This window comes from Pistacia vera, unplaced genomic scaffold (genome assembly GCF_008641045.1).
Source record: "Pistacia vera cultivar Batoury unplaced genomic scaffold, PisVer_v2 Contig615, whole genome shotgun sequence".
NCBI classification, from domain to species: Eukaryota; Viridiplantae; Streptophyta; class Magnoliopsida; order Sapindales; family Anacardiaceae; genus Pistacia; species Pistacia vera.
The window spans coordinates 393,836-402,101 of NW_022196463.1; the positions used below are offsets into that span (position 1 = coordinate 393,836).

An 8,266-nucleotide genomic window follows, 5' to 3' on the forward strand; every position below is an offset into this window, starting at 1 on the left:
TTCCTAGTTTCCTGAAAACAAAAAAAGGCATAAGATTAATGCTAGCGCCTAGGTCACATAAAACTCGATCAAAGGAGATATCTCCTATAGTGCACGGGATAGTAAAACTCCCTGGATCTTTGAGTTTCGGGGGCAGCTTCTTCTGGAGAATGGCACTGCACTCTTCCGTAAGCATCACCGTTTCCTCATCTTCTAGCTTCCTCTTGTTCGATAAAATTTCTTTAAGAAATTTCGTGTAGCTCAGCATCTTTGCAATGCATCTGCAAAAGGAATGTTAATATGTAATTTTTTAAAAACATCAAGAAATTTAATAAACTGTTTATCCTGATTTTCTTTTCTGAGTCTTTAAGGAAAAGGTACGGGTGGTGTGTGATGCGCCAACTCTGGTGGAATCTCGGGGAATGGCAATTTCTCTTTCCTTTTCTTTTTCCCCTCTTCCTGCTTCTGCTCATCTTTCCTTAGACTAGGTGGTTTCTCTTCACCTTCAATTTCTTCATCAACTTCCTCATCAGATTCTTCATTTTTCTTTGATAAGGTTTCCTCTTTCCTTGAATTTCTCACCTCTTCTAAAACTCTCCCACTTCTCAACAAAATTGCATTAACTTGCTCACGTGGGTTAGTTACTGTATTGCTTGGTAAGGAACCCTGCGGTCTCTCATTAAGCTTCTCGGCCAGTTGGCCCATTTGTACCTCAAGATTTCGAATGGACACCCCCTGATTTCTAAAATTTGTCCTCGTCTCATTCATAAATCTCGTGGTCTCTTGCATAAATTTCCCAAACATAGCCTCCAACTTTATCACTCTTTGATCTCCGGTTGATTAGTCACCCCTGGTTGGTTATTTGGAACTTTCCTCTGGTTCCATTAGTTATTTTGCTAGTTCTGATTTCCCTAAGCCAGATTTGGATGAATTCTCCACCCTGAGTTGTATGTGTTGCAGTATGGATTGTTTGGTTGTCTCTGATTTCCTGCCAAGTAATTCACTTGCTTCGTTGATGAAGATGACGAAACAAATGTGTTCCCAACTTGACACTTGCTGCTCACATGGTTTCCTGCACAAAAATCACATATTAGTTAAGGTGCTTGAATAGAGTTTACCTGCATAGTTCCCAACTATTTTTGAAATGTAGTGAGTTGGGCTGAGATGGCTGTGAAGGCATCAACTTCATGAAGACCCGAAGATTTCCTTGTTGTTGCTCTCTCATTTGGTCTTTGATAGTTATTGCTTGCCAAAACCTCAAGCAACTCATAGGCCTCTTCTGGTGTCTTATTCTGCAAAGCCCCTCCTGAAGCTGCATCCACCATGGTTTGCACATTACCCATCAATCCATTGTAGAAAGTTTGGACTTGAAGCCAAACTGGCAACCCATGGTGTGGACATTTCCTCATCAACTCCTTGTATCTCTCCCAAGCCTCGTACAATGACTCGAAATCATCTTGTAGAAATGATGTGATATCATTTCTCAATTTTGCTGATTTAGCTGGAGGAAAGAACTTGGTAAGGAATTTCTATGCTAGATCATTCCAAGTTGTTATAGTTCCCGGTGGCAATGCCATTAACCACCCCTTGGCCTTATCTCCCAATGAGAATGGGAATAACCGCAGCCTAATAGCGTCATCCGAAACTCCGTTTGACTTGAAGGTGTCACAAATTTCCAAGAAATTTGAAATGTGCTGATTCGGATCTTCCTTCAAATCACCATTAAATCTAACCGACTGCTGGATCATTTGGATGATTGCCGGCTTGATCTCGAAGTTGTTTGCTTGCACAGAAGGTCTAGTAATACTCGACCCACTACCATTCACTGTGGAAACTGGAAAGTCCCTCAGTGTCCTGTTTTCTGGTTCAGCCATTTCAACAACTATTTCTTCTGCTTCTACAACTAAATCCTCTCTTTCTCTTTTCTCTCTGTTACGTCGTCTAACGGTTCTCTCAATCTCAAGATCAACAGGAACCACTGGTTGACGTCTCGTTCTTCGCATAAACTGCAAAAACAGAATTGAAGGAAAGTGAGATCCCAAACCAACTGAAAATTAAAAACAAGTCTTCGCATAAACAGAATTGAAGGACAAGTCTTCACCGTGGCGAAGCTTCTTGAAAAGTTCTAAAATTACAGAACTGCCACTCTGCTTGCATCTTCGCTTGATTCTTCAATTCTCGGTGCTCTCCCTTTGGAACAAGCCTCATCGTGCTTTATCCTGCTTCAGAACTTACTTAACTTCTGAGATCCGCTAACTTTTTAGTCATAAATAACCAATTTTGTCCTCATTTGCTCAAAAATGTCCATTCTAACCTGAAACAAGAAATGTAAAGAATTAAACAACAATTCAGGTCAAAATGCACCAGAAAGTACCTGAAATCTGAATAAAAAGTCTAATGAAAACTGTATAATCCACGGATTATCAGATGCCATACAGTTCATCACTATTCAATTAATTTTTTCCTCATCTTCCAATTCAAATTAATTTTTGACTAAAACACAAAAGTTTTAGATATATTTCTTAAATTTTTAATACTTCAAGAATCAGCTCAATCAGACTTTTATAACTTCAGTTTTGACTGATTGAGTGAAGCACGTATAGTATAAGTCTTAAAAAGCCAAATCCGAATTCTATTCATTTTTAACCATGTCACCTTCATTTGCACATTCATAGTATTTTCCATATCATTCTAAGTATAAAAGACATAAAAACCTCCCTTTTTACAGAACCAAAAAGTGCCAAAACATCGTCCAACTACAAATCTCTTAATTGATATAATCATCCTCCATATGCACCCATACACCAATCAACACACCTACACAATCCATAACCAAAACATAGCATCACACTCAAATTACATAAATAAATGTAAGTTTCATCAACCCTAGGTGTTGTCAATTGTAGTCATAAGGGAGGTTTTTTTCCTTACCTAGTATTCAAAGCACAAAGACACTCCTCCTTAGCTCCAAAGGTTCACCCTTTCTACCTTACACACATAACCACTTATGAATTTCTCTTTTAACTAAAAATCAGAACAACTAGGGTTTTGAAACTCACCTTAAACCCTGAAATTGAAGTTCTTAAAGTATGGATGGAGACCTCCCTCGAAATTCAACTTGAAATCCTATGAAAATTTGAGAAGAAAATGCTTGGATTAGTGGCTTTTATGGTGGATTTGAGAGAGGAAGAAGAAGATGATGCACTTGGGGTGTACAAGGCTGACTACTCTCTCTTAAAACCTTGTAGATATTTATTTCATTCCTACTCTATTATGATTGGTCAATAAAAGTTAGATATAAGGGTCATTTGGCATAAATTTTTCATATAAGGGTGTTTTGGTCATTTCTACCATAACATAATGATTAGCACTCATTTATTGCCATTTGACTTCTTTTAAACACTTGGTAATTAATCAATACCATTAGGTAAATGACTAATTTACCCTTGGTGCGCTTTTATGGATGCTTAATTCATATGAATTTGTATGAAAAGACCATTACATGTTTGTTTACTGTTTATGCCATTTAACCTTATCAATCAACTTTATGACCATTCTACCCTCATTTCTCTTCAATGACATCACCCCTTACACTTTATAATGGCCACATCTCGAAATGCATGAAAATTGACCAACTTACCCTTCCATTGAAAAAAAAAAAGAAAATTACAAGAAAAGGTAAATTTCATACCTTAGGCCATCAAAATAATAACACGGGGTTTACAATTGCCCACTCTTATAAACCTATTGGCTTGAGCGTGCCTAGTCAATATGGGATCTCCAATAGTCCCCCTCACGGTCAAGCCCATATGGTGCACTTGCTTATGAATGGAGGTAGTTTGGCAACCTACCACTGGTCAATCACTCAGCTCAAATGGGGCTGGCTCTGATACCACTTGTTGGAGTTGGGTCTAACTTCTCACCGAAAAGGCTTTATTGAGTGGGAGGATTGCCCACTCTTATAAACCCATTTGCTTGAGCGTGCCTAGTTGATATGGGATCTCCAAAACTTATTGTATTATTTGCAAGTAGTATCATTAATTAGTATGTTGGCTATTCTTGCTAGAATTATTAAACACGATTTTAAAGCGAAAATCCGGATAAAAAATCAATGACTTTAACCAATAATGTCAAACATGAACAAGTGTATCCAAACTCTAATCAAGTTCAATATGTGCTTTAAAGGATTGAAACGGCCTTTAAAGCACCTAAGATCACTTTTCAACTATATGTAGAAATTTTAGTTAAGTCGTGACTTAGGGTCTCTTCTAGTGCAGTATGTAAGTGTTAACAATTATGAGCAAGTATAAATAGTATAAAGTAAATGGCACAAAGTAAAGAGAGATGTAAACACTACACAAGCGATATATAGTGGTCTGGCCCCAATTCGGCGTATGCCTACATGTTATGAAACAAAAGTAAAGTTTGAAATGAATTCAAAGTCAGATTGCATTGTGTAACAACTCTCTCTATCTAGTATACTTTGGGAAATATAATATGAAAACACTAAATATGGTATAAGTAAAAACATATATGTATATAAGTACAAGATAGTGGGCCCAAAAATTTCCTTGCATCAACAAAAGTGTCATATACATAAACTCAAAATATAACGGACAGCAGTGCCATTCTCCTCCGCTTCTCGACGTTCCATCCGACTGCTTCTACCTATTTCCTGCAAAAACAGAGAAATCAATGGAGTGAGCACTAACTGCTCAGTAAGTAAGTCCACTATGCTACTCTTCTTCCTCCGTTACTCTTATTATGAAATTTCTTTCCTTACAACAAACTTCTCCATTCTTCTCTATTCATTCTATAATTCTAGTTTCTCATCTACTGATGTATAAGCACAATTAGAGAAAGTAATTCTGAGTAGTAGAAATGTTATGATGCATATGCACTAATGCATATGAGATGCATTTTCTTTTCTATTTTTCTTTCTTTTTCTATGTTTCTTTCTTTCTGTGTTTCTCTTATTTCTTTCTTTCTTTCTATTCTTTCTATTCTTTCTTTTCTTTCTTGCTTATCTATTCTTTCTTTTCTTCTTTTCTATTCTTTCTTTTCTTTCCTTCTTTGCCGATCGAACTCGATTGAGGCATGGATTCAGAACCTTGGCCGTGTGAGTGTATTCTCAAATTATTTCTTGGGTACATTCCTCATCCACATGCACTCTTACGGACTATACAAATTCTTCTTTCTTATTCTTAGGCCGCTCACTGAAGGCAACGTGCATGCGGGAAAATTCTTCTTCTTGTCACTCACTGGTTCCCCATCGCAACAACCTCCTCTTCTCTTATATTCTTTTAGAAATTAGTATTCGTTTTCTTTTCTTTTCTTTCTTTGTTCATTAATGTTCTTATATGCATGTATGCATATAGATGGGCTTTTCTTATTGTTCTTTCTCAATTCCAATGTTTAAATGCAAGGATGCAATATGGCATGTGAACATATCATTCTCTACGTTCTCTACCATCTACAAACTCATATCAATATAACATGCTATCATATTCATACATACACTTCACTTTGAAATTTCATCAAATACTTTTTATGCACAAACAAAGCACTAAGGTGATTACACTTCTATAACAATCTCTAACCACCAAAATTTGGAGCAAAGCTCCCTAAAATCAACACCAAACCTGGCCAGGAAATTCACACTTCAAAATTGTATTCTAACTCTTTCATAACTTCTTCAAACTTCCACCAATTCATCTCATACTAAACACTACTTCTCATGGTGGAATTCTAACCATCATTCAACATCAATCCATCAACAATTCTCAACATTCAAGCAAATAAATCCATATAAAAATTTCTCTACACAAATTATTGCTCAAATCATGGCTAGGGTTGGATTTACTTACCTTAGATGTGAGCAATCCAACACTTTAGTAGTCTTCCTTGATCCAACTCTCTCTCTCTTAATCTTATGAACACAAATCATAAGAATTCAACACTTTAAAAACCAAAATCTTAGTGCAAGGATCTTACCTAAGGATGCTTGCGATTGAAATTCCACTAAAAATAAACCAAAATCTATGAATTTTCCTTGAAAAATGATTGAAGAAATTTGAGAGAACTTGGGTGGAAAGTGGCGTGAATGTAAGGGGAAGAATTGCTGGGGTTTCATTCTTGAACTCTTATTATAACAAAATATTAATTATAACTTCCCATTTTACCCTTACACTTTCTATAAAATTTCATCTATGTCCCTTAGTCAATTACCAAAATGCCCTCATTTTTATTAACTTCTCCATGTTATTCTACTTCTTTTCACTCCCCACTTTTTCAACTAACTATGAGTGAAAAGACCATTTGACCCTCAATGAAATTTTAAGGAATTTTCTTCACACTTGTTCAAGATAACTTTAACAAAATTCAACTAAGGGTACTAAGGCATAAATAAAGCTACGTACCTTAATTTGGACGTTATAGATTGCACCTTGGAAGCAAGAAGAATATGATAACACTTGTATTGTATGCAAGGAGTTCAGCAATCCACTTTGCATAAATCTACATTCCCATCTTTAACATGTAATTGGTCCTTCTCAGTGGCTTTAAAAACAACAAAGACTCCAACTTTTCCTCTTTAACTGAATTATTGGAGTTCATTTTCATTTTCATGGTCTTTTTTTATCACAACAAATGATTTGTCAATGCTACTAAATTTTCGGGGCATTTTATTAAAAAGTCATATGAAGTTCAAATTGAATTAAAAGGTCATATAATTTGAAAGTGTTAAGTAAATAGCCTTGTTTTTTATTAAGGTTAATTAAACATGATTAGGGGTTAATTAGGATTAATGAAGTATTGTGTAATCTTTTAAAAATTATAATATGTCCCCAAAGAACCAAAATTCTTGCAAAAAAACCCAAAACCTTCTTCTTCCTCCTCCCACCACATTAACGGATCCCTCCCCTAGTTGTAAGCTTCGTCTACATCTTCTTCTTCTTCTTCTTCTGCATCTTCTTCTTCCAAAACATCTTCTTCTTCCTCTGTTTTATACATCTTCTTCTTCTCGCCATTAACATTATCTTCTTCCTCTGCCATTAACATCTTCTCCGCCACAGATCCTCCTCCTCCTCCTCTTCTTGAGATTTCGTCCAGGTATGTGTATCTCCTATTTCCATTTATATTTCGATTTACAAAGATTTAATGATGGATTGGGTTTGGGTTATGATTTTGATTTAGTTGTTTAGGTTATTGGGTTGTGTTTGATATAATGAAAGTTGAAAGGAGTTAAATTTGTTGAATATTTTCTTGCATTGTGGGTAGCTGGGGGTGATAGCACCGATTGTAGGTGGAGATGACTGAAAATGTGTTCTGGATATGATGGATTGCTTAAGCGATCTGGTATGTCTGGTAATGCAGCAGGTAGATCACTTAAGCGATTAGGTATGTGGCATAAGATCGCAAGCGATCTGCTAAAAGTCTAGTGTATAGCAACAGATCGCTTAAGCAATCGGTAAATGGCATAAGATCACTTAAGCGATCATGCTTATTTATATTGGATCGCTTAAGCAATCTAGTAAACGATATACCAGATCGCTTAAATGATACACTAGATCGGTCAAGCAACTGTGCAGATGCTTTTTAAAATATTTCAACCCTTAGTACATTAGTTAATAATATTTTTTTTCTTGCATTATAGGTACTTGGCTATTATTAGACATGGGACAAGTTGTTTTGGGTGTTGAATATTTTGGTGAGTGGGTGGAGGAAAAAAGTTGCTGGAAGTGGATTGGGAAGAGAAAAGAAGTTATATCAATTGCTGTGAGCACAGATGTTAGTTTTGATGAGTTGATTGATAAAATAATTAGAAGAGATGATTTGAGTTGCTCACGTAGCGATATAGTTGTGAAGTATTTTTCAAGCAGAGTTTCTGAACAATATAAGGTACCTCCTGCTATATTAAAGTCGAATGAAAGTGTGAAGTTATATATGATTTATGTGGACAATAATGGTTCGAGGCAAATTTCAAGGGTTTCTTCTGTAGATAAATCGTTGGAAGTTGATCAAAGGAAGGGGATAACAAGGAAGTTGGCAGAGATTTGCCTAGTTTTAATTTGAACTACAAGGGCATTGATTTGTTAGTTGAAAAATCAAGAGTAGGCAGTGAATTGGGTGGTGAGGAGGACACTGTAAAAGAGGTTGGTCATGTGCGGCAGAATGAAAATGTTGAGGAGGAGGACCCCATACATGTTCCTGCAGGTGTAGAGATTTCTTTAAATACAGATTATGCAAAAGATGTAGTTTGTGAAGAAGAGAACACTATCGTCGTTTA

General features: G+C 36.1%; 1 non-coding gene across 1 annotated transcript; it reads left to right on the plus strand.

The window, feature by feature from the left end:
- Positions 1-1,362: 1,362 nt before the first annotated feature.
- Positions 1,363-1,469, plus strand: LOC116110847. Its single transcript, XR_004124973.1, has one exon. It is a non-coding gene; the product is annotated as a small nucleolar RNA R71 (small nucleolar RNA).
- The last annotated feature ends 6,797 nt before the right edge of the window (positions 1,470-8,266 follow it).